This window comes from Ischnura elegans, chromosome 8, assembly GCF_921293095.1.
Source record: "Ischnura elegans chromosome 8, ioIscEleg1.1, whole genome shotgun sequence".
Classification (NCBI taxonomy): Eukaryota; Metazoa; Arthropoda; class Insecta; order Odonata; family Coenagrionidae; genus Ischnura; species Ischnura elegans.
In genome coordinates, this window is record NC_060253.1 from 66,474,360 (window position 1) to 66,498,326 (window position 23,967).

At 37.9% G+C, this 23,967-nt stretch overlaps 1 protein-coding gene across 1 annotated transcript in view; it reads right to left on the reverse strand.

The window, feature by feature from the left end:
* The window catches only part of LOC124163642, a 338,009-nt gene that overhangs the window by 179,317 nt on the left and 134,725 nt on the right, over nucleotides 1-23,967 (reverse strand). The window contains exon 2 of the mRNA XM_046540693.1: nucleotides 20,923-20,953. The gene's annotated coding sequence lies outside the window, so the exon portion shown is untranslated. The remainder of the gene's footprint in view (nucleotides 1-20,922; nucleotides 20,954-23,967) is intronic.

The window sequence follows — 23,967 nt, forward strand, 5'->3', positions numbered from 1 at the left end:
CCAAATCTATATTTATCTACATTGATCCAATTCAATCACGTGGATTCGTTTTTTGGAGTTTCTTCTTTGATAATGAAAAACGACATCTGAACTACGGTACCAACTTTATATTCATCTGCATTAATCCAATCCAATTACGTGACTTCGTTTCTTGGAGTGTCTGGTTTTATAACGCAAAAAGACTAAGTCGTTACCATCCATCTACATTATTTCAATTCAACTATGTGAATTGAAGTCCGTCAATTAAATTAGGTACTACAGTGTTGAAAAGCTTTCGATTTTCATTTTTTGATAAGAGATTTATCTTTACACGAAGTTTTCCATTTCTCTCTTCTCTTAATTTTTCTCCTTTACGTTTTTTATGCAGTCATTGATAACTCAGCGTCCTTAGCAATCTAGGATTTCCTTAATTCTAATTATATTTCATTAAAATTTTAAATTAGTCGAATGTTTTGTGAATTGATTGATTCTATGCTGAGACGACTAATGAAGTTACTTGTATATCATTTATTCAGAAACAAATATTTTCAAATGTTTGACGAATTTTAGTAAAGCTATTCACGTCACACAGATAGTCAGTAATAATACCCGTAGCCATTTCTTTCTTATCGAAAAATTATTTCCGCCCGTTTCCCACCCTGATATATTCTTCACGAAGAATTTGATTAAGTGATTCGTTCCTTGCTCTATTAGGCAACAAATTGCTATATATTTGATAGCAAACCTACCAGGAGGTGTCTGGTGGTATATATATAGATTGAAATATTATCTTCGTTATTCAGAGAATCACGAATTTACCTTGTGCTTGGCATCAGAACGGAATGTGCGGTAAACCTTCGTGACACTTATTCATCATTCGATGCTGGAGTTTTTTTATGGGCCAACAATTGTATCCTACTCAAACTCAATAGAGTGCGAGAAAATATGCTCAAGTGAGCGGCGTATTAAAAAGGGCGTATTACCTCATCTGACTCTGTACTACAACTTTATGCATTTTGGATACATTTTTTGCATGGTTAACTTTTTCTACCCCAGCGCTGCTTCTGGTAGAAATTAAATTTCATGAATTCTAATTTTTTTAAAGCGAATATTTTCTACTCTGTCATGATTACTTCGCCATTAAGCGTTACAGAACAAAACAAAACGGAGCTTAAATTTTTCCTGAATAGAGCTAAAACTTTATGAATTTTTGGTGTTACTTAGAAGCGATATTGTGTTATAACGCGATAATCTGGATAAATATCCAAAAGTCACTTAGGTCTCATTGATTCCTCAAACTTGACTGCTTCAGACCTTGAATTTGTTGTAGTGGATTTTCAGGCCGGATGGAAATTAATTTGTAACTTCAATCGTAAAAGAAAATGTATTCTCCGTTGTTAAAATTCACACACACACACTGAAACTCGCATTTAAAAAATCAACAAAACAACAATGCACATGGTAACACATAGCAATTAACATTGAAATTGCATTCACATATGTTGATATATATGTATATACCAACAGAATTAAAGCATTATTCACTTGCTTGGCTAGAGTTGACTGTTCTGCTATCATGTTTTCCACCAGAGTTGCGTGCGTTTGTTATTTTGTTCAGTCTAACCTCGTGTCTGTATGTGATGAATTGGTTTCAGAAGGAGCCATGGGGCTCCGTAATTTTAGACTCTCTCATTCGACCCAGCTCTGGTCAGAACGTGACTGATATGCCATAGTTTCATCCATGCAGCCCGGCATGGCCAAAAGGCATTGACTTGAGGTATAAAAAAACATATTTCCTTTGAACAATAAGCGAAAAGAAAACCAGAAGAGATATGGAATCCCTGCTGCGATATACGATAGTATCTCACAAGGCGATGGGAGGGAATGGAAAAAAGGTGGGTGAAATGCCAGATATAATGGGATCATTAACTTTCTTGAGACCTTTGAAGTGGTGAGAAAAGTTAACTACTTCTCGGTTAGTGAAATTCTCTCCTTCAAATGATGCACAAACGACTGAGACAGGTTCCTATTTAAAAAAATGTTTTAGACGGTCACATCAAGTACTAATGATTATTACTTGCGTCCTCATTCCTTTATAGGAGTTGAATAGGGTTTATTTATACTGACAGTCAGATGTATAAAATAGAAGATGATCATATCCGAGTTAAGGGAAAGATACTGAAATTTTTGTGGAAGACAGAGTACCGCAGTTTTATGGAGACTTACCTCTGACAAGGAGACTTTGCCTAACTGATGTCAAGAAAGAAGATGAAACCTTTTTTATTTGAAAGTAGACACTTAGATAGGAATACAGTTGAAGGGTTTTGTCCAAATACGCCCGGGTTTGAGAGAAAAAAGCATTTAAAAATTGAAAAATGTGGTCACGTTGAATTTAATTTTAAAAATTTCGACTATTGTTTAAAAGCGATTTGGCCGAGTGGTAGCGTGCCGCGCTTCTGATGTGAAGGTTCAAGGTTCGAGACTCGGTGAGAGTAAATTTTTTCCAGCCTGCCACCTCCTCCATTTTTTGTAATCCGTTCCATCCTCTTCTAATTTGTTCATTTAGGACGTTTTACATTTTTTTACTTGACTGTTGTTTGAGAATAAGCCCTAAACTGACATTTTTGTCGCTAGCTAACCCTTACTTCGAATTATTCTTTCCGTGCCAAGATTCATGAAAGCAGGAGTGGTAAAACTGTGGTGCTGGCTTCGAAGTGAAGGGAACTCATTTCCAAAGCAAAAGATTTTTAGCATATTGTCTCCGGAGAGTCTCCCAGGTTCCTGCTGTTGTAGTATTTAGAATATACAACAATTTTCACTCGTCTACCTGTATGATCAATTTGGAGTATTCCAAGTGCTAAACGTCGCTATTGCTCTTCTGACTGTTGTTGCTCTCCTGTAGTCTATTTTTTTACCTTGGTAATCGTCAGGAAAAGTCTTTGCCCTTATAACTTAATTTATTTCTCTGAATAACTTTTGCCGCATGTATTTTGTTGCCAAGAACCTATTCAAGCGAATTCGATTTACCGGAGAAATTGAGTTCAAAGTTAAAAGGCTAAAATTTTTGTGTATAATAGGATTTTGGAAAGGAAGAAAGAAATTTTGTCCTCGACACCTGAATAGTTCAAGGGCTAGACGATTAGAACGAAGGTTTTCAACACATAGTAACCTGGAAAGGAGGTTGAAGTACCATCTATATTTTTTGTTGGAATAGTAAGTCTCCATAAAGCCATTTTTGGGCACCCTGCCGACCATTATTCCCTACTCCTCTTGCCCTAACCGATCGATGTGCGAGGTATGCTTTCCTCCCACAAACTTACTCTCCTTTCATTGCCAGAGCCCTTATTTCCGCGTATTTAGGTGCCTAGAGATTTTAAACAAGCTGTATAAGCTGGGGTACGAATTGTCGTTACATGTGAACTTTTAATTACCTGGAATATACTACTTGGCCAACTTAAAATTGGTTCATGGCCTGCACCTGTTGAGGTCGATGTCCATATGATAGCACTGTTTTTAGTTTGGCTTGTCGGCTCGTCCCTTCCCTTTTCTTTTTTCATGGCCTCGCCAGACTCCCATTTTCCTACACTTATTTTGCTTTTTCCCGTAGCACGATATTATTCGGTTTTCTCTTGCTTTCATTTGATCTTATGCCCACGAGAAATCTCTGTCGCGTAAAGGACCATGAATTGGAGGAAATACCTCCATAAGATGAAGCACAAATATATAAAATTGAATAATCTGCAATTGCCACTGCCTTCCAATTTTTCATTATTTATTTATTACTTCGCCTCTTTACAGTAATTTGGATGATAATTGTAATAAAACAAGAAAAGCAATTAATTGAAAAGCACCATGCTCTTTCTATAAAACTGCTACTTGAGCATTCGCCATTGTGTTTCATTATATCTTCAAGGAAACATATTCCCCTTAACTTTTTAAACAATTCAATTCTCTACTAACTTCGAGGTATATCATGCATACCTCAGCATATCATTGAACGCTGGTTAGGACAACTGATGATGCACGATTGAATGGATTTTTATTCCATCCTCATGTGAGAATATCTCTCTTTTCCCTTGAAGGAGGAAGGTGCAGTTCTGGTTTCGTGCAATAAACTGCTTTACTTTCTTGTAAAAATATACATAGCACGGTTGGCTTACGGATGTGCACTTCGGTGGTATAGTTTTTACGCTGTATATCGGTTCTCCTTCCCCGTCGATAAATAGTTCATCATAAATGGCACTATTTTTTTGTCCCCCACAAATCAATAAGCAATAAAAATGTATTGTTTCTAACTCATGGCCGGAGAATATTTTTTTTTAATTTGAAGTACAACCCAGTCGTAAGTTTTCCAGATTTATAATACACAACAGAAGCATTTAAAAATTCACTCTCCAGTTTCTTCGCTCACTTGCGGACCAAAATCACCTCCAGGTTCTGATAAGCACAATAAAAACTTTAGGAATCAGCTTTCCTGCGCTGTATATGAGTGTATTACTTTGATCACGCACCCAAGAGCAACCTGAACAATATTCTCTCTTTCTTGATCGCGTTCTCTTTATATCCACCTCTCCGGACACCCGGTCTGATCTGTATTAATTACGAAATATATTGCATTTGGAGATTGGGCTTTTTGTTTGCTTCTGAAACGTCATTGCCGATTGCAATATTTCTTCAGCACACGCTTGCTCGCCCGCTGATACATATTTTGTTAATTTTCGTTGCACGATTCGGTGTCTCTTCTTAAAAGATGGAACCCATTAAGCACCAGAAGGGAATTCAAATCCTGGAGATATGTGCTGAAATCACGCATAAATAGGATATTATTGTAAAGTCCGAGTCATCAGCGGCTCATTGCTGTTCCTGGCTTCGACAAATTGATCGTATACCCATCGGTCGATCATTTCAAGCTTGTCGAGTTTCGTTCCCCCTGATTTTATATCTTTCTCCCGTATGTAACCTGGGAGACTCTCCGGAGACAATATGCTAAAAATCTTTTGCTTTGGAAATGAGTTCCCTTCACTTTGAAGCCAGCACCACAGTTTTACCACTCCTGCTTTCATGAATCTTGGCACGGAAAGAATAATTCGAAGTAAGGGTTAGCTAGCGACAAAAATGTCAGTTTAGGGCTTATTCTCAAACAACAGTCAAGTAAAAAAATGTAAAACGTCCTAAATGAACAAATTAGAAGAGGATGGAACGGATTACAAAAAATGGAGGAGGTGGCAGGCTGGAAAAAATTTACTCTCACCGAGTCTCGAACCTTGAACCTTCACATCAGAAGCGCGGCACGCTACCACTCGGCCAAATCGCTTTTAAACAATAGTCGAAATTTTTAAAATTAAATTCAACGTGACCACATTTTTCAATTTTTAAATGCTTTTTTCTCTCAAACCCGGGCGTATTTGGACAAAACCCTTCAACTGTATTCCTATCTAAGTGTCTACTTTCAAATAAAAAAGGTTTCATCTTCTTTCTTGACATCAGTTAGGCAAAGTCTCCTTGTGAGAGGACGAGAATTGTATATATAAATAACATCTATGTATTACTACCGTTAACTTTTTTTAACAATGCCACAAGCAACTCCAGTTCCTCTCATCGCTTAATAAAAAATATCTCTTCCCTTTTTAAATGTTTAATGTCACGCAGCTCTGCTACAAAGATATCCATGCAAATCTACCAGAGAAAAAGTAATGAACATTTTTCATTTTTGCAACATTATTATTCTCGATCTATTATCATTTATTTATTGGATATCCTTATGAGTTCATATTTTTATGAGAATTTCATTTATTCCGTGAATGAAGCCTAAATTTTTCATAATTATTCCGATTCCTCATAAGCGGGTACCTACTTTTCAGTACTAAAAATAACACCCTTAACCTTTTCAACCCTTGAGTCTAACCGAGAAATCTTCCCCCGCACAACTTCTTCCCCAAACTTCCGGTCCATGCATGGATAATTCAAAACCCTCAACCAGACTCACTTGGCATGGAGTTTCTCCTTTCGAACCTCGAATCATTTTTTTAATATTTATTTCGAGAGCATTCCACGTGGTTAATCCGCCGCCCCGAGCCCTCGGGATGAACAGGTCTGTACGTGCATGGGTGGTTTCGGTCGATTCAAAATCCGGACGGGAAATATTTCTCGAGAGCAGAGCGGGGAGGTCGGGCTGGTGGGTGGGTGAATCTGCACTAACACGCTCTCTCTCTCTCTCCTGAATTCCTGTTTCCACTCCCTTTCGTCTTTTTCCTCATCTCGTCTTTATTCTCAGCCGGTCAGCCGCGACTCTATCATCTTCCTCCCCCGCCTCCCTTTCCCTCTCTCCTTAGGAATGGACGGCGGTGTCCCACATGCAGTCGAGTCTCCATCATACTTTACACGTTCCGACCCGACCATCCGACGCGACCGAACTACCCGACCATCCCCGTCGGGGCCAGCTCTACAGACGTCCGAAACCAATAGGGTAGTTTCCTTCATCATAGAAAACGAAGGAAATTGATTGCGATTCGATACCTACCATTAGTATATTCATAATATACATATTCTAGGAGCGTAGATCGAAGTATAGGCTTAACTTACTTAGGAAATTCGAAGAAGATATTTTCTCAGACGACGTGAATCATATCCTTCGTTTACCATCGTATAATGGTAGAGACCTGATCATGAGAAGAAAATAAAAGAAATAGACTGCAAAACAGAGAGATTTAAAATTCCATTCTTCCCTCGTACTATTAAGGATAGCAACGTTGTCTCAATTGATAGGATTAATGGCGTCGCTTGCTAGGATCACTCATTGCATGTTTTTTCATAGTTCTAACCTTGCATGTATTTGCTCTAGGAATTACTAATCCTTAGCAATTTTTTAAATGAATAAGCATGTATATTTAGCTAGTGTACGTAATATTTCTATGACCGTGTGGTGTGCATGCGGCGGTCCTCTTGCATGCTGCATGTTGGTGATTTGTCACCCCCTGCCAAACACCCTAGAGGTGGCTCGCAAGGTATTATGTATATGTAGATTATTTGGTTTTAGAAATCACAGTTTAGACGAATGTTAATGGTCAATTTTAATCTCATTTGAAAAAAGGCCAGATTGGCACCCATTCGATGCCACTCCACGAGACATCACAGGGACCTAGATTCTACACGAGTAGTCACGATTTATGCATCGTCTGAGATTACCAATGCATGCATGAGGCACAGAGCTCAGGGAAACATTTCTTGATAATCACCTATTAAAATTGCCTTAGGTCGGAAAGTTTCCTTATTTTGATAGGCTACCAGCTAGCAGCCTGCATGGTAGCGGCGCTCATAGCCTCGCACCAAGGTTGCCTGACACGGCGGCAGCTGGAACCAGAATGACGTCACACGGGCTTTCCCCAGCATTCATACTTGGTCGTTCATTATCTTCTGTGCATTTGTACCTGACGATGAAATGCTACTTCGAAACTAAGTTCGTGCATTAAAATATTTTTGTGGATTTACGAAGTTTTCTTTTTCATTATGTTAATTATATTCTATAAAGTCACGCTTGAAACAACTAATTGTAAAATAAGCACAGTAACAAATACAAAAAGCATGGTCGTATTCGAATCGAATAGTAATAAAATGTATATGTGACAAACTTCACGTTTTCTTCGTTTAAGGCTGTTTTAAACGAGGCACGTCATTGCGCCGGTTACCACTGAAAAAATTTGATGAAATTACAAAAGTGCGAGCTCAGAATTAGAGCAAGAAGTTTTCTTTCCTTTTTTACAGAAGTTTTCTTTAGTGAAGAGTTCTCGGGATCGCCACCGGATCAGGAACTCCATATCTGCCGACGTTTCGATTTCCGACTCGGTCATCGTCCTCAGGGCTGTGAATGACTTCACTGAATGAATGGCTTCACAGCCCTGAGGACGATGACCAAGTCGGACATTGAAACGTCGGCAGATATGGAGTTCCTGACCCGTTGGCGATCCCGAGAACTCTTCACTAAGTCAAGAAAGATTTGATGCTTTCCCGGCGAATGATGTGAGTAAACTTCTCTCGGGTTTCCCACCGGGTTAAAGGCTTCATAATGGCCGACGTTTCGAGCGCCGAGTCGGACCTCGAAACGTCGGCCATTAAGAAGCCTTTAACCCAGTGGGAAACCCGAGGGAAGTTTACTCTCTTCACTAAGTCCATTCGCCGGGGAAGCACGAAATCTTTCTTCAAGTTTTCTTTAGTTTTCACTTACAAGTCTTATTTTAGTTCAAGCCTGCGCAATTCAATAGTCGCGTGTGAAATGGTGTTCATAATGTCATAAAACTGGCAATCCCGCGAGCTTTTCGCACGGCACTGCACCGCACCCACGTCCCTTGATGTGCGTCCCCGATTTGCGCATCGTTTTCCTCTCGCTTTCCACCCGTTCGTCGCGGAATCGAAAGAGAAAAGACACGCTGAAGTAGAGGGAGAGAGAGAGAGACTGATGGAAGAGAGAAAGTTTCGTATCTCTTTCCCTCCACTATGTCCTCTCCCTTTTCTTCCCGATGATTCTTTCAACGGCTCCCTTATCGCAACCACCTGTTTTCGTCGTCACTTTCGAATGTCAATGCGACCTAGTTCTTTTAATTTCCATAACCCACATATACACGCTCGAGTAGAGGAGGGGTGGCGGGTGGGTGGTAGGGGGAGACTGGCTCCTTTAAGACTCGTTGAGGCCGGTGTATCCATCCACTTCCCCCACCCCCTCTCTCGCACCAAAGCACCCAACCTTCCCCTCCCACCTGCTACCACCCTGGGAGTGCAATCTCGATTATTATTTTTTTTAACACGCTTTTTCTCAACTTGCTTCGCCTGTTTCGTCGATGAAATCTTGTAATTGATTTTTAACCCACTTCCCTTTGTCAGATCGGCTCGACATTTCGCAAACTTGCTTGGTTCTGGTGACAATACAATGTTCAGTAGTGAGAAATTTTAAAATTACTTCGATTGTGCTCTAGTTAATTAACTAAATTTCCATGTGGAATAATTGTTTTAACTTATTTCAATAATTGACGCTGGTTATAATTTTTTGGCGAAAATTCCGTTAATATCTCTGGTTTAATCGATTATTTGATGATTCACCACTGAAAGCAGAAAATAAAAATTTAATAAAAAGGTAATACCTACACACGCCTTTTCCGAAAACAATATAAAATGCTTTAAAAAGTAAAAAAAAACTTATTATCACTCGGATAATGAAGTTTGGGTCCTAATTAAGTTTCGATGTTAATATTCTTTACCTATCAGGCTCTTTTAACCTCATTTCTCATAAACCTGAACGGCTTGATCACCGGCTGATGAAATACTCATTTTTTTTACTTTTCAGTACATTTTGTACTATTTTTAGAAAAAAAACTTGTTTTTTCCTTATTTTTGCTTCATTATTATTTCTCTCAAACCTCCCTCCTCTCCTCACCGGATTATCTTGTCTAAGAAGAGGAAAACAACTCTTCCAGCACGCTATTTTAGCCCAGGAGTGGTGAATCGTGATAGTTCGATCAACATCATTTTGGGTCCTTAACTTACTCGTATTGCCTACACGCGTTGGGTGTCGGGCCAAGAAGTTCACAACAGGTGATCCCAGTTGGTGCGATTTTGAGGATTTAGGGAACAATAACGTCTACACGAGCCTTTTACATGGTGAAAAACTGTATTATTGCCGACGAGTATCGAGGTTAGCCCTAATGATAGAGTACCAGTCAGACTCCAGAACGGCGGCAATAATGAAGTAAATAATATCGTGGAAGACCCGAAAAGTCTTTACTATAGCGATTAAGTAAGAGAAATTCAATCACAAAAATCTATTTACAGTGCCTTCCGTAAATGAGCTGTCGAGCTGTTTAAAAATTTCCAGGCCAAGAATAGGAATTGATGCCTTTAAACGGAGAAAAATCGATTGCAATTCTCCTTGTGTTTCAGAGAAACAAAGAAAAAAACACTCATAATTTCAACTTTCAATTATAACCAACATTACCATTATATATGTTTCATAAACGTTAATGGGTTAGTATGTATAAAAAAAACACATCCAATATAAGTTATATTCTTAACTTTTACCGCGAAGAAAACCTGAGCAAAAAACAGCACGTGGTGAAATGGTCCGAAGTCACTTCTCAAATGGTGGTAGGTGGACGGTAAAACTGATAATTATTAGGTAAAACTCCTTTGCTTTTAAATTAAGTTTCTGCAATTTTAAAATGCCTTTATATTTAATATATCACGGTGTATTAGGAAGTGACAACAACTAGGGAAATACCAAACATAGGGCATTCTACCCTATTTTTGCTCCGTAAAATTACTAGAGAAATCGAAGAATCTTTTTATAGGTATACTTAGAGGTTAACGACTTTTTTCACAACCTTCTTTATCTCAAGTATTGAAGCGCATTGTAGTTAATAATACACTCATTTCATCAATTGTTATTAAAAATTTACACGTAGCATTTTTAATGTTAGTGATCGCGTAAAACGATATTTTCACACATAAAAAGGCTTTCAAATAAAAGATTAAAAGTTATTTATGCTTCGAATTAAAAGCATCGGAACCGTAATTTTAAAAAAAATCGGTATTTTTGTAATTTTGTAACCTACCGATCGCTTCGTTCGCTGTTTGTTTTGGTACGCTGATGAACACATCTCACACGTGGCCCGTAAGCGGAGACGGTGGACGATTGCCCCTGGAACTTGGAACAAAATGGATAAGGAAAGTGGAAAGAACTCGGGGGGAGATGTAGCTGCTAATTTAGGCCACGGCGGCGTCTCTTCTTCCACGCCTCTATTCCATTGTTGGTGGCATTAATTTTCCTACCACATTCATCTTCTCCGAGGGTGCATTCACGCTTAGATATCAAATACTACGGCTGAAACTTGATCCGAATAGAACGCCCACTCGATAAAAGCTATTACAAAGCCACTGCGGCCACAACTATCTTCGGCCACAAATTATTTCTAAAGTTTTCGAATTCATCCTGACCTAAATTCTTTGAAAATAAAAGTGTCAAATGAAATTAAAATTTGTAGGTACTCATATTCATTTTGTATTAGTCACAGGTATTCAAGTACATGAAATTCTTATGACTACTGTTATTATTTAAATGCAAGATCTTCTGTGAATGATTTTTTTAACGTTAATACATTTCATGTACATTTAAATTTTGCTAACATGTTTTCATGAAATCAATTATGGCATCGATGCTCTTTCAATAGAATTTAAAGCCACCAAAATGCGATGCATAAATTAACGAGAAATAGTGTGTGCGTCAGTAGCCACTGAAAAAACTTGAATTTGGACCATGTGATAGTGAATTAATGTTTATGGATGTAGCGAAATGTACACGAAAAATTAACAAAATTACGTTGGGTTTATGGCTTATATTCGTCTTCATCTGGATAAGATAATGTCAATAAATGTGTGTTCGCGGACTAAATATCGCAATGAGAGCTTTTTGTGACTTTTATTACGTACTCTTCAGTCGTATACGCTGAGCCATTTCATCGGCAGCTGAAATTGAACTGCGGGAAGCAGCCGTCCCTAAGTGAGTTCAAAGGAAGGAGATAACATGACAAAAGAGATCTCTGCCAGTGAACTCATAAAATGCTTCGTCTTCCGGGGTAATAAACCGCGGCCAATGAAACCCATTTCTATTGTTCAACGCACTCCATTTCGTTCGCCGCACTACAATGAGGTAGTTATGCCTACTCGAGCTCTTTATCCAGAGTATCGATAAAAATTAAACCCTTTTCCTCTTACTAAGCCCATTAAAATACCCTTGCTTGTGCTTTCTGTGGAGGGAAACTCGCAACATTGAGAAATAAATATGTTTCGATCTTATTCACGCTAGGTTGGAATACGATTTTTAACCAAAGGGAATTTTGGAGTGTGTAACTAAATGATTGCCATTAGAAGAGACCTCAGAGTTTATTTAAAAAGCTAAAACACTAGAAATCAATGTACCTAGAACTGGGAAGTGTTTTTCTGCTGAAGAGTCTGAGGGTAACTTTTTGAAGACTGAATTCGAGGTGAGAAACTTACTATAATTCATTCTTTAAATTCGTAAAATACAAGACGAATGTATAAAAATTTTGAAAATCAGGGTCCAGATTTCTTTACAATATTAGGACAGTCCACAAAAATATTGAAATTCATTCACTTAACGTATCGTTATATGCATGTTGGAGGCAATACATAGAATTTATGATGCAGTCAGAAAATTATGGCTCATGAAGGCAATATTTTCAACTTTTTTGCATTTACCTACCGAGTGTAAATAATATAGCATGAGGTTTTTTTTACCATGTGATGTGTATCTACTTTCTTTTCGTGTTTCATAGTTAACAATCACATCAGCAGTTCCTCCGGCTTGGCCTCGATTTCTAAAAATGCACAGGCCTAAAGGAAGCCAGGGATGTAATATCATTCTGGCAATATTGTGACACGAGTCTTCCATTTATTTTATTGGAGACCTCCCCCACAACTTTAACGACTCCCAGAAACCTATACTGCACCGTGTGCACACGGATACTCAAAGAGTTTCACTATCCATTAGAGGTATAGTGTATTGGAGAGAGAATGAGGTTGACAATTCCCAACAGGTCCTTGCTGTTTAAGCCCCAAAATATTTGCATTTCCCCGTTTTACCAAGTGGACGAAGAAATCAAGGGTTAAAGCTTTATTTTATGAAATTAAAATTATTTTATCCAAGAAATGTCGGGACAAACTATTGCAAAGATCGAAAAATAATATAAAAAATAAATTTTATGTTCACCGAATTAAACCAAACAAATCACTGTTTAAAAGATCATTATTTTATATGGGACCCAAGGTAAACACGAGTAACTTGCCACCTGAGGACATAAAATCAAAAAATTAAACTAAAAATTTACTTTTCCAACTGATAACGTAATGGCTACTGATTCAGCAAAGTGTAGATAATTTGATGAAATCTTCTCGGGTTCGCCACCGGGTATCGTCGTGAGGGCTGAGACTAAATGACTCGATAATATACACGCAAGGTTTTTGCTTTAAATCGCGCTGCCGCATACCTACCACCTTAAAATAATCAGTATAAACTTGATTCGCGAACCACATGTTGCCTATTCCTGGTATAAATTATAAATACGTACAGGGTAGATTCAATATTGAGTAACTTCCCCGGCCACCAACTATGTACTTAGATATTCTCCTATGCGTAAGTGAATTCACAGAACACGACACCGTCGCATCGCCCGCTGAAATTATTCGAATGTCGAAGAAATCCTTACTCTGAGTGCATCGAAGAAAAATCATGTTCATTTGATACCACGACATCCACTCCTGCTTTTATGACACCCCAAGCCTTTAACATAAAGCACATGGATAGATGGAACGCCTTCGCCGACGATCGCCCGTGTACAGGAGACAGGAAAGGTCGAAAGCCTGAGCTCTCGCGCGAAGTACCCCCTGCTGAGGCAGACGCGACGACTACCCGGAGTTACCGACTTTGCACCCTATGCACCGATCCAACGAGGCTTAAAAGCTATGTATAGTCATTCGCGAGGATGACTGACTCGTGCCTCAAGAATACGCCTGCGATATTTTAATGATTCGCAGTGTGTGTTGTTGTGAGGAAACATGGGATAGAAATAGTTGGAAGGCTAGAAAAATTACTCTACCTCTCAGGGGTCCTGTTTAAATACCTCGTGGACACAGAAATTTCTTGAAGATGATACGACTCCCTAACAATCGCCGGCCTCGGTGGCGTTCTCGCCTGCCAAACAAGAGGTCGCGGGTTCTAGTCCCGCCTGTGTAGGTTTCCCCAGGGCATGGTTGTTTGTGTACGTTTACTTCTTATGTTACATTTGTTGAATAACCCGGTATAAAATGGCCAATAAGAGCTGTATCCGGTGGTTTAAGATTAAAATAAAATAAATAAAAACAATCCTTTAAATTACCCATTTATAAACATAATATCTTGTCCAGTATAGTTCACAAATTTTCTTAGCAGAAATCGGTAGCTTAACTGGCTAAAGCATTTGGTCGGATATCAAGGGGATTCGGGTTCGAATGCTGGTCAAGGCGAAGGAGTATTCCTCTGAGAAATTTTGCACACTTGTGCATTTCAGGTAACTCTGTAAAGATATCACCGTGGCTAGTCCCGGTACACTATAATCAATACCCATTAAAGCCAAGTATTCAGGTTTTCGGGTGGGATTTCCAAGCCTCAATCATACAAACATTTTCCATGTCGAAGTCTAGGAATCATTCAAGGTATCTTTATGATAAATTATGCCAAAATTGTCTTTGCTATGAGGTAATTTGTGCCGTGAATGGGTCTTTAATTTCGTAATTCGTAAATCATTGTATACTTTTGTAAAAATATTTTGAACTTTAGTTTAAACTAACGTGACAGAGCTATAGATTTCCCAGGTTCCCGTAGGTAAAGAGTTCCCAGGTAACAAGCGCCACTTCTTGCTTGGCTGACTTAAATCACAAAGATGAAGATGCTTGAAGACTAACGAACCCATATATTATTTTTTACCATTCAAATTCTGTAAACTTTTCATAAATAATATGCATTCATAAAAATAAAGGCCTCTTCAGGATGGACCCTATGATTAGTTAAGTTCTACATACCGGAGTACTAAAATAACTGGATAACCCATTCTGTTTCCTAAATTTTTCCCGATGAAAGATTGAAATTTGTGGTTTGTTTCATGTCTTCCTCAGTCTATCCGATAGTTCATTGCCTTGGTGAGAGAAACGAAAAGGTGAGGGGTGTCTTATATACCCTTCTAAAGCAGTGAACACAGGCACATATTTTTAGTATTATTTATTTATCTACAAACAATGGAAAACATTAAATTTTGATGGGAATATCAGTTGAATAAGTGCTAGTGAGGTGAGCATATTGGAGAGGAAGCCGAACGAAAGGAGGTAGAAAGTATGCCGGAGTAAAAAATGAAACAGCCGGAAAATTGGTATATAACCCACTTGCAGGTTTAACGATCTAAAGCCAAAAATGCTATTATGCCACCAAATTTGTCACGTTTAAACTTTCTCCTCCTCTTTAAATTTTTCTTTCTATAGACATCGTCATCAAGTAATTTTCAACTTCTTCAGTTCTGAGCGCATCATATCCTTCTCTTTTCGGGACATTGAATGAGTAGTTTCTCATATTCATTCAAGATGGAGGAACAAGCGTCCTCGTTCCTTAAATAAGTTGCTCAGTCACCCTACTTCCAAAATTAAATTACTTATTGATTTTTTCCTGTAATTTTGAATTGATAATTTTTCTTTTCTTAATGTAATAAAAATAATTTATAACAGTATGGGAATAATTTAATATGCCATTGAATGTCCGCCATTAATTTTTAATCTAACTATATGACGTTAAAGCGATTTCCTTACCTTTTTCTTACTTATGTGAATTTTCTTACGCTTTTATTGTGTCGAAAGTTTCAAAATTATATTTCCGTTCCGTTTAAAAGTAATAGAGTTGTTTGTTATTACTTCATTTCGCCATTTCTCTGAAATATCCAGCCACATTCATTGGATTAATGAAGCGTTATATGAATAAGCATGTATACAATCATTGAGTAAGTATATAAGTAATATACACTACTCTATGGTGCAACTTAAGTAAAAATCATCAAGCTAACATAGTATTCTAGCCAATAGTAAGGAAGAAGTCAATCGCTATTGATGATCCGAAAAGCGAAAACTATGGGAAGGACTTTGAAATAAATACGACGATCACTTCGTGATTTAAGCTGTTACTAGTGGAATAATTCACCTACTGGTCTGGATCTTTGTGAGTTTGGTCGCGAACGAGGATCGGGTAATGAGTACAAATTAGTCCTAAGTGACGACAGTTGAATTCGATGGCGGCGACATACGTAGGTAATTTGGGGAGTGCAGCGGCACACACATTCAAGCTGATATCGGGAATTCTCTGAAAATTCTCTGCTACCGCCGGGATTTGAACCCGAATCCACGTGATGGGAAGCTAACGCACTAGCCACCACACCAATAGGGTGGTTTCCTATTATTTTTTATTGCTAAAATTGAAAGATTATTACTGATGCAGTACGTATTTCACGCTTGTAGATTTTTTAATGACTATATCTATTCTTCGCGATTAAATGAAAAGTGAAAAATTTCAAGCGCGCGAAAACGCGACGGCTAAGTATGAATGCTGGGAAAAGCCCATGAGACGTTATTCAGGTTACAGTTGCCGCCGTGTGAGGTCACCTTTGTGCGAGGCTATGAACGCCACTACGATGCAGGATGCCCACAGGTAGCAGAGTACCCTGCTAGCAGGTAGAGCTTGGCTTAAAAAAGGATTATTAATACCCTATCAAACAAAGGAAACTTTCCCACCTAAGGCAGTTTTAATAGGTGATTATTAAGACATGTTTCTCTGAGCTCTGTGCCTCATGCATGCATTAGTAATCTCAGACGATGTAAAACTCCTGTCTACTCGTACAGAAACTAGGTCCCTGTGACGTCACGTGGAGTGGAATCCCATGGGCACCAATCTGGACTTTTTCAAATTCGGTTAAAATTGACCATTGCATTCGTCTGAACTGGGATTTCTAAAACCAAATAATTTATATATTATGAATACACTAATGGTGGGTAACGAATCGCAATCAATACCTTACGTTCTCCTTTATGAAGGAAACTACCATATTCGATCCCCTACTGAGATGCAGCCGAGAAAAATGAAGATGGTGCCAGAGGGAGAATGTTTGTCCACGTGGTCCACTTGGTGGGAGGGTTGGGAATAGAAATTGATCCTTTCCTCCCCCGATTAGCAATCGTAGCAACTCCCTCTTTCCCGGCGGCTCTTTAACGAGAGAATGTGGGTCGTCTTCTACTCAGTCGACGTTGGCTGTGTTTCGTGTGTCGACTTCTTTATAAAATTTTCGGTGCCTGCGTCACAGCCGGGGAGGCGAAAGTTGTGGCCGTGGTTGGAGAGGTAGGCGTGGGGAGAGGATGCATCCAGCAGCCGATACAAGGGCAAGGATGACCTAGGGGCATTCTGGATTGCCTCGGGCCCTCAAAGCCCGCGCTCTCACAGCAAAAGAGCCCTCACAGCAACCGTACCGGATTTAGCTTCAATAGAAGTCAAGAGAGGAAGCATTCGAAACGTGGTGCCTACGACGAATGATGAAGATAAAATGGATCGACCGCGTAAGCCACGATTATTACAGAAGAGGATCCTCAAGTCAGTCTCTAAATGTGTTGTCACGCACAGCGCATTTAAATGGGTTTACAGAAATTGCCACTCGCGTCGCTGACGGACAAATTGATCCGAATTTCACGGGGAAATAAGGTATAATTAAGGGTGTCAACCGAATTTTACATATTTGATGATGTGATTTATCATATTAATAACTCCTCAATTCTATTTTCTCTCATTTTCCAAGACGATACTGTAAAATATTGGAAAAAAGTAGATCGCATTGCACTCATCACCGGATATATGTAAAAGCCTAAAAAAATACGATAGAAGTGGCAACAGAAATCAGCCTTCCATGGGATGGACTCCTCCTAAAAGTCCCCTTGGTGTAGGCAATGAAGAAGTGCTAAGAATAGTATGGAAAAGAGAAGTCTTCTAAAACCCTTAAGAAGATGACGGGACTACTTTGTTGGCTACATTATTAGACATGATGGCCTAATGAAGACAGTGGTAGAAGGACCGGTGGAAGGGAAGACCACGAATGAGTTACATAGGACATGTTATAAAGGATGTAAAAGAAATACGTATCTATGAAAAGGCTAGCAGATAGGAGAGAGGAATGGAGAGCTGCGTCAAGCCAATCTTAGGATTTTTGACGAATGATGATGATGAACCAAATCCATACGTTACTAAATGATGATATCGGTCACAATGTTAACGTATCAAAGCGATCATAAAAACTTCAATACTTATTGACACTATGGTTTTTCTTTATTCCTTACATCTCAAAATGGCTTCTTGCCCAACAGTCCTTTGTGTTTATCCTGGTCACCCGTGGTGAAGCCAGGAATTTGTTCGGGGTGGGAAGGGGGTCCAAAACCAAGGGGGAAAATTTGAAAAACAGGGTACTAAGTAGAGTGTTATAAACTAATTTTAACACTTTCTATGATTGAAAAAACTTCATTTTTTTAAAGAAATATCTTTTAATTTCATGATTTTTCAATATTTTGCTTTATTTTTTGAAGAAACATAACTGTGTTTTTATATTTCGGGGGGTCGGGACCCCCCGGACTTCGGGACCCCCCCCTGGCTTCGCCACTGCCGGTCACTAAAGCACCAACTCAACCAACACATTAAAAACTCAAAATGCAACTTAAACAAACAACAAATGAACTTCAGAAAATGAAACGGAATGATAACGAATATAAAAACATGTATAAAAGTGATGTGAGCTCTTCAAAGAATATGAATCAATGTTACACCTGCCTCATTATGAACAAGGCCGTTCCCTTATCGTAGTAACACCATATTCTACTGGTCCCACGATTTGATATATAAGTTTATGAACTGCTTCAATATAAAATGATTAGCTACTAACATGATTTTCCACTCAAGATAACGCAAAAGATCGGGAAATTTAGTTTATTCCGTTTATACCAAACATCCATTTCGTTTGAAAAACCACGCGATGTCTTTATTACACCCTCCTATGCCGTTAAAAACCATTTATTCGTTACTGGAAATCCATGCTAGCTAACTTAGGTTACATTTTAAGTTGAAGAACAAAGAAAACAACACCGTCCGGTAACTATGTGGATTCCTATCCCTTTTTGTATTGTTTTGTGGTTAGAGCATCAGTTTTACCGTGTAGGTACTGGAGGTAAATATTCAAGATATATTCTACCCAATTACAGAAAGTTTTCGAGCCGTGCTCAATTTTCTGCTGTCTTGATGTTCGTTTCATTTTTCAATCAACCAATATGGAAAGTTCTTCTTTTACAGACGAGCAATTCCGAAAACTATTCTTTTAAATATTCGATTAATGAATCGGTGAAGAAAGTGGATAATTACTTTTCATTGATATCATTACGGGGGGAAAATTTTTCTGTTAAGAAATCTCAGAGAAATCAAAAAGGTATCGTAAGTAATGGTAATTGCCATTTTATCTCGGTCATTCCACGATTGTGGTGATGAAAACTCATTAATGTGTTTATATCGGATGCAGTGAAACTTTGAATGCCCTTTTGGAAGGTATTACTCGTATATATACTACTCGTATATATATACTCGTATATTACTCAACTGTATAGTTTCTGTATTTAATACAAACTGAAATTACCATAGCCCATCGTTGAACAAAAGTTGCTTTCTAGTTGTGCCATAATTTCCAGTTCCAATCTGATGATTTTATTTGTTGGAAGAGTGAATTGCATGCTTGTATTCCTCTGCTATTATTATTAACTAGGTCGGCGTTGTTTCAGGTATTGCAATGAGGTAAATCTGAGTACAATTTATCAAGTAATACATCTCTGGCGGGTAGCAAGCAAGCCACTTGGTCTGAAATACTGCAGCGCTCAATTGCAATGTTCCTGTTTAAGAACGAAAACTCATGGCGATAGCCTTGAAATTGATATCACTTTCGTTTTATGTTTTTTTCCATTTGGGGCATGCATAACCCAGTTGTCAACGCATGTATGCTGCTTTGACCACCGTACAACCATCCATATCACGCTGCGGGTGCGGCCAGGCATATTGAGGTCAGTATATGAGTCAGTACTCAAACGTGGTGGCGACATTTATCTTTTTGTACCCTACTGAAATTGAAAGTTCTTTTGGTCTTACGTTCCCGTGAAGACGCGTAAGAATAAATTATTCTATTTTGCATTTTTATGCTTTATTATCCCTTGTATACTCACTCTTTTTTTTAATACTGTAAAACATTTTAATACCGAGTTACATCTTGAGCTCTACAGCATACGGTTTTGGATTAATGTTGAACCTTTATCCTTTTAATGATTATATAATTTAATTTCAACAGATGCAGGCGTTATGTGGTGAAAGTTTGACATATTTAAATAAAAGATGATCTTACTTTTCCACAATATTTTGGAATATTAATATTGTGGAAGAGTTTTGCATCTTTTATTTAAATTATATACTACTGAGTTAAAGAGATTATGAGAATAAAACGTAATTTTAAAAAAATCCACGGTTCGAAGATAAACTTTACATATGACGTAAATGACAGGTAAACTCATTTACATTAAGTCTATGGCGACCAAAAAAGCAGATATCATTACTCTTTACGTGTATTTAATACGAAGTTATCGTCATAGGTTTTGAAACTAGTTCATTTAAAGCTATTTGTTTTTGCTTTGAACCTTCTTATTTTTTAAATAGCTTTATTGTGCCATCTGATAAAAAAGATGTATTAAATTTGCGGGAAATTTGCCTTCTCTCTGGATTGATTCTTATAGCCGGTATTAATTTTCCGTTATCACTTCTAAAATTTATGATGAAGAGGATAATGAAAGTTTGCAAGTAGCTTGATTAAGTCATATCTTGTCTCAAAGCGTAAAGAATATGTGGAATCCGAAGATCCAAGCATGATTTAGTGGAATTTTTCCTTATTGAAATAAACATTTGCAATATTTCACGATTTTAAAATTATTCCCGATCTAAGTTACGATGCGATGTTACTTCATAATATTCAAGGTACAAAATGGTTGGCCTTGAAGATGGTATAGTAAAATCGAAACTTAGGGCGGGAATAAATTTCATAATCGTTGAAAATTGTGTTTACTTCAACTTGGTCTCATATCCCAGAGCTTTTGTTAACCACCAGCCTTCTGCCGATATTTCTTCTCAATAGTTGTGACACCGTCTTTCGCGACATGAGACTAGCTCACTAGATAATGTCGCGACTGGGCGTTTTGCATTCGCCCATGTGACCCATCCACCCGGTAACATTTAGAAATTTCAACATCACTCACCCCTTGCGATGTTATTCCTTCGCCCGGGAACCTGAAAAGAGAGGAAAAACACTTGGATTAGTCTCCCTGGAGGGAAGAATTTCTAGAGAGAGAGGACGTGGAACGAGACAGAATATTGCGAAACGATCCGTCCAAATCGATTTCTCACGAGTTTGCACGCAGAGTGTCTCTCCCCATTCTCTCACGACGCACATCACGTGACTGTGGGATAGAGAGATCCGGTATGTGGGAGCATGACGTAGGTGCGAAATGTAATAGTGCACGAGTTAGATATGAGCCAAGGCTAGGCCAATCGGGAGTAGATCACGATTGTTTTGGTCGCACCTAGAGATGTGGGTGAAGGATGAAAACCTCTTAACCGAATGTTGCTTTAAAGCAACATCAAAATTGAATCATTTTCACGTCCATTCAGAAAATATTTAAGCTACGCATTCTTTTGTGCTGTAAAGCTTAATGTCGAAATGTGTGGCTGCCACAATAATTATTATTGAGCAGAAACTTTTCACATTTTTAAAATGAGAAGTCTTGAAATTTAATTTTTCCCAGAAGCAGCTCAGGGTCAGAAAGGGTAAATAATTATAGCCACCTAAGGGAACTAATGGAAGCGAGGCTTGGACGTTGACAGCAGCAGAGAAGTCAAGAGTGGAAGCATTCGAAATGTGGTGCTACCGAAGAATGATGAAGATAAAATGGATTGACCGTGTGAGTAACGAGGAAGTGCTAAGAAGAGTGGGAGAAAAGAGAAACCTCCTAAAAACCTTATGCAGAAGAAGGGACAACTTATTTGGACACATTTTGAGGCACGATGGTCTGATGAAGACAATCGTTGAAGGACAAGTGGAAGGGAAAAAGGGCAAGGGACGGCCCCGAATGAGTTATATAGGACAGGTTATAAAGGATGTAAAAGAGAAGAAATATGTAGCTATGAAAAGATTAGCGGATAGGAGAGAGAAATGGAGAGCTGCGCCAAACCAATCTCAGGATTGTTGACAAATGATGATGATGAAGGGAACTAAAGTTTCCTTTTTAGTTTCAAGTGATATTTCAAACTTTTATAGACTATACTTTATTTAGGTGCGAAATGTTATGGAGCACGAGTTATATATGAGCCAAGGCTAGGCATAACGGGAGTTGTTTGTTTTGCTTCTACCTAGTGATGTGAGTCACCTAAATAGCATTTAATCTATTTAATTTAATATTTATTGCCATACCCAAGCATAAACCTAATATTTTTAATAATATCATTAATAATTTAAATAATAACATTTAATCTATTACAATTACTTTTTATAGCCATACTAACAATATACCTAACAATGAGGATATTACTTACACAATCGGCTTGAGAATTAAATATTTATTTTTAGTTTGAAGTGATATTCCAAATTTATATAGGGTATAGTTTAGATTAGTGCGAAATGTAATGGTGCACAAGTTAGATTTGAGCCAAGGCTAGGCCAATAGGACACGACGGGAGTAGATCTTGATTGTTTTGGTTAAAGCTAGTGATGTGGTTCGTCTGAAGACCATTTAATCTAATGCACTTAATATTTATAGCCATACCCGAGCAGGTACATAAAATGAGGGTGTTACTTACCTAATTGGTTTGAGAATTAAAGATTTATTTTTAATAAATTCAATGTTTCAGTGTTATTATATTGCCCTTTTCAACAAGAGAATTGCACTATTTTATTTAACTGAATGAATTTTAAATTTTTTACTATATTTCCTGAAATTAATATCCCTCTTCTGTATGTACGATAATAGGTGAAGTCATAATTATATGTTCTGATGAACAGCACTGAGTCCCTCAATCACGGGGCAAACATTTTTTAATCATAGCCTTATAAATCGTAATATTGAACAATGGAAGTAGTGAATTTAACTATGGGATTGCATATTCGCATTTTTATTCGAGTGCAAAATGTTACATTTTTCAACACATTACTCATTTTTTCGCATCAAGTTTTGCATATAGGTAGTTTAACGTTGTGCTATAGCAAAAGAGATCGTAGTTGCAAATAATGTTAGGAAAATAATATGATCAAAGGTAACTTTGATGTGAATTATTTAAAAAATAACTTGGAAGAAATGTGTTGGGTATATATTCTTGACCCGAATGATGAGATGCTAATTCTACAGCTTCACGCTCTTCATAGGAAGTTTTTTTTCTAGCAAGACTCTTCTTTTTACTCTTGTCGCTATATGTTTAAAGAATCTTAAGTATCTCGATGTTCTTCACAATATTTTGACAGCAACATTTTCCTCTGCAGCTCTCACACTTTATGCGTTGCTTGGCGTTAACATAACAGAAAAACGTAATCATATGCTACAACGCATGGAAACTATTCTAAATATAGAAACATAAATCTATGCCTCTAATAATAAATATGTGCACTTAGGAGTCACATTCAACCATTATTCTCGACTTTACTCACTCTGTAAAAAAAACCTCTTGCAAAAGGTAGGAAGGATAATAAAAGTACGCTACTTACGAACGTATTAGGCAATAAAACTCGATTAAAATACAATGAACTGTCAACTTCTAGTTTCTAAACTTGGGGAGAATGAATAGAATAGATATCTAAAGGCTCTTGAACATGACGATGATAGAAAAATAGATAATCTGCTCGCGTTCATCAGGAACGTCTAATATGTGAGAATCCAACGTAGTCATTTCCATGATAACGGTAAATAAAGCTCCAGGAGATCTCGGAGCAACTTGAACGCCGTGGGCGTCAAGGCCAGAGGAAGAGTATGCACTGGACAAAATTGGAATCGTTATATCTCTCATTTCTGAAAGGCAATCATGCACAACATCCTGCCTCTTTCTAATTGGAATACTATATGTAACTTTTATAGCGTCGAAGCGTCGATAGCGGATCAATGAATACTTATAAAAATCTAAGAGAAGGCCGTGTTGAAACAATAGCAAGTTTGTGTCTTAAGTGCATTTTTTTAGTAGACTGCTATCAAATTTTCAGCGATGTAACTTAGATGACTTCAGTTAAACTATTAGCTAAAGCAACCAAGAGATAATCAGCA